The sequence below is a fragment of the Nannospalax galili genome, unplaced genomic scaffold, assembly GCF_000622305.1.
Source record: "Nannospalax galili isolate Female #2095 unplaced genomic scaffold, S.galili_v1.0 scaffold487, whole genome shotgun sequence".
Taxonomy (NCBI): domain Eukaryota; kingdom Metazoa; phylum Chordata; class Mammalia; order Rodentia; family Spalacidae; genus Nannospalax; species Nannospalax galili.
The window spans coordinates 160,590-164,738 of record NW_008357047.1 but is presented as its reverse complement, the minus strand read 5'-3'; positions in this window follow the sequence as shown (position 1 = coordinate 164,738).

Genomic DNA, 4,149 nt, shown 5'->3' with positions numbered 1-4,149 from the left:
ACAAAACCACTAGAACACATAGCCTCTGCTTGTCACAGGAAATAATCAAAATGTCTGTCTTAAAGGGAAAGTGCTCTTTCACAAGAGTCTTAATGCCATTATGCCCTTGCCCAACTAAAAAACACAACTCAAAAATGTAACTGATAATTTTCATGAATGTGTGTGTGTGTGTGTGTGCGTGTGTGTGTAACAGTTACCCTACACAGAGGATGACGGTCCTGCCAGGAGCCATAAGTTGCCAAATAAAAAGCAGTGCCAGCTGGGGAAGCCTCCCATTGAGTTGCTCAGGGAGACCCCAAAAACAATAAAGGCTATTTTGCCATTGCTCTTGGTTGCCCACTATAACTTAGTAGAAGGCTGTGTTGCTGAAAACAACATGCACTTAGGTCATAGGTAATGGAAAAATCAAGGTGGTACTCACCAGGACACTTCCTCCTTGCTGGTTAGCATTTATGGTAATGGTAGGCACTATGCAGGCTGCTGGGGGTGGGGACAGTCACCAACAGTCTTACTCAGCAGTGAACCCTGTAAGCTACAATAATGAGGAGCATGGTCAGATAGGCCCATGGGTGCAGTCATAGTAGTATTAATGTTATGGGGGCCACCAACCACTTTCTGGCTGGATTTAAGGCCCTCTGCATAAGAAAAAATGTAGGTATGGTACTCCAAATCTGGCCAAGAGCCCATAGTTGGGGAGCTCATAGGCCCCTGGAAACTACTACTATTTTTGAGGGTTTCTGATAATGCTACATCCTGAATATGCAAAGGGCACAAAATGAATTTTTTTCCAGACTATTTCAAAGGGTGGTGCCATTCTATCCTTGTCTGCAAAGCACCTTCACATACTGACACTGTAGGTCATTTTGTCTCTTAATTAAAGTAAGACACCATATGTCCATAGTTTTCACCTGTACTGAAACAGGAGGAAATAGGGTGCCCTAGAGGGTTCTTAGACTCATTCATAGAAGAATCGAAGAATGGACCCAAATGGCAGAAAGCAGACAGACTTACAGAGACCTGCATGACTGTGGCTGGTCAGAAATTCTGCAGTGTTCTACATTACAAGGCAGGATTCAAGACAGGAAAAATTCGCTATCTCATTAATGCACCAGGTATCCCACCCATCTATTTAACATAACTTAAGGTGAACCTGCCTTCCTAGGGGTGATTCTATCACCAAGTGATTGACCAGTGAGATTGAAAAGGCGAGTCCTCCAACAGATAGCTTAGGGATTTTATAGACTTGACCAGTTAAACTTATGGGACTTTTTTGCTACTCTAACATTCCCCCCTCTAAAGAAGTAACTCTAAAATCTTTTAGGGATTAGATAAGAGCCCCCAAATACTTTCAGCATTTTTGGCCTTTGGAACAGAGTATGCTAAGAGGCCCAAGGACATTTTGACATTTGGCCAAGAAACTGGCTACTTTGGGAATTATTTTATCCTAACTGCCTAGCCAATTCCTACCTCCTATTCTTATCACACCATCCTCTGAAGAGGTTACTCAAATTGCCCATAGGGAATCAGGACACAGACTGCTCTGGCTTCTTCCATGCTGAACAGGGATGGAGGGTGAGGCAATTGGGGTACCCCTTCGGTGGCTATACCTAAAGGAGTCCCAAAATGCATAACTCTTGCCTTGTTTGTTTGTTTGTTTGTTTAGTCTTTTTTATTTTTTTTTTCTTTTTGGTCTTTTTTGTTATTTTTTTTTTTTTATGGAGGCGAGGACCAAACCCAGGGCCTTGCGCTTGCTTAGCTTTACCACTGAGCTAAATCCCCAACCCTGCAAAATGCATAATTCTTAATCATGGGGAGTAAAGAAAGTCCTTGACTGGTGCAGAGATGTAAAGGAGAAGTAAAGGCAAGAGTAGTTAGCATTACAAGTTCTAGACAGGGAACCAGAAAAGCATCAGAACAGGGAAAATTTCAAATGTTCATATCAGAGTCCATTGGAGTTTCTTGACAAGGGCTTCCAAAAGCATCCCTCTATTGGGTCTTCATTTTTCTTTTGACTGCAAAGGTTGGACTCGAGAGTGATGGACTCAGGATTTGTTTTAAGGCACCTTGGAGCTGTTGGAGTGGCTAGAATCAGTGTCAGTTCCCTCTCAATGGCTTCTAGATAGGGGGAGAAAACAAATTTATCCATCATTTTAGAACAATAGCAGGTTGTCTCCCTTAGCTACAGGTGGGCACTACAGTATTGGAAACCAAGATTTGAAGTTTTACATCTGGGAAGCACTTTCTGGTTAGGAACAAAGTCATCAATGAGAAATAATTGTCTAAATACCATTTTATATGGACTTAAGCCTAATGTCTGGAAAATATAATTCCTTGAACTCAATGAAATTTACTGATCCTTTTACTCTTTGGTTATACTTTCTGTTTGGATGTTTAAGACCACACAGTTGGCCCAAATAAAGTAATTTATTTTTAATTTTAAGGTCATTTGAGGATCTGTTCCTCAAGGGTCACATTTGTTTGGGAGGAGCCCCTGGCTCCTTTCTTTTACTAGTTCTGCCTATGTGAAGATAAGTCCTGTCTGACTGTGACTGGCTTCACCTGGAAGCATGGAGGAAACGTTTCCATTGTGTTGGCCCTCCTCTTTGTAGACTGGACACTGGTTCAAGTCCATCTCGTGGCTCTTCATGGCCTCCCTGAACAGGAAGACAGGTGACTCACAACAGTTACAAGACATTTTGAGAGATATCCCATAATCCCCTGGAATTTAGTCGGCCTTGGAGGGCAAGTGAAAAAAACTGTCCTTTAAATCCCTCTGACCAGATTAGAATAGACCTCAAAGTATGGCTGAGAACCATTCGACATAGTTATTTCCATGTCTGGTACTTTTAATTACCATGTACTATGTAGATAAAGCTTGGCCAAAACCAAAATGTTCTCAGTAAACCTTGACTAGACATAGATTTTGTTCCTTAACTAATTGACCAAACTATGGCCTTAGAAATCTTAAGATTATGTGTATATCCATATGGTGGGGCCTCCTCAGCCTCCTTGATCAAAAGGACAAGTGACAAAACCACAATTACAGGAAATTTTGAGAGATGCTCAGAGTCCCCTGGAACTAGTCAACCTAGGAGGACAAGGAGCAAAAATTGTCCTTTATGTCCCTCTGAACAAATTATTATAGGCCTCAAAGTATGTCTGTTAAAGATCCAAAAAGGGTAGTTACAACAGCCTGGTACTTTTAATTACTGTATGTCAAGTAGATAAATCTTGGGCAAACACCAATTGTTCTCAGATAAACCTTATCTACACATATATTTCTTGATCTGCTATGTATAATTTGTCAGTAAGGTGTAGGAGTAGTATGGTTCCCTCTTGTTTTCAAAACTAGGCATTGTTTTATCTTTCACATTGTCTCACCCCTCCATCATGGTTTTCCCACTTAAGGTGCCCCATTTCCCCCCTTTCTCCCTTACTATAACCCTTCTCCTATGGTCCTACCTCTCTTGAGCTCCTTCTTTCCCTTTATCCCCTAGGTTACTTGTATACCCTTCCCTCCCCCCTCCATTAAACTAACCCAATTTTTATCCCTATCTCCCTTATTAAGGCCTGTTTCCTACTGTTCTTCTCTTTCAGGTTATTTCTTTTCCTTTACCTCCCTGTTTCCTTTCCATTATCCTGGTTCCTGTAGTTATGTCTGGATATATCCTCACTTATCAGGGTTTGGTTCTAGGATCCACATATGAGGGAGAACATATGTCGATTGTTTTTCTGAGTCTGTGTTATTTCATTTAGTATAACAGTTTCCAGTTCCATCCATTTACCAGCAAATTTCATGATTTCATCTTTTTTTTTTTACTGCTGAGTAAAACTCCATCATATAAATGAACCACATTTTCATTATCCACTCATCAATTGAAGGACACTTAGGTTGCTTCCATCTCTTAGCTATTGTGAAAAGAGCAGCAACAAATATGGACTTACAAATGTCTCTGTAATAGGATGAGTTCTTGGGTATACACCAAGGAGTGGTATAACTGGGTCAAATGGTAAGTTCATTTGTATTTTTTTAAGTTTTCTCCACACTGTTTTCCATAGGGATTGAGCAAGTTTGCAGCCCCACCAGCAGTGGATGAGTGTTCCCCTTTCCCCACATTCTCTCCAACATTTGGTATCATTTGTTCTCTT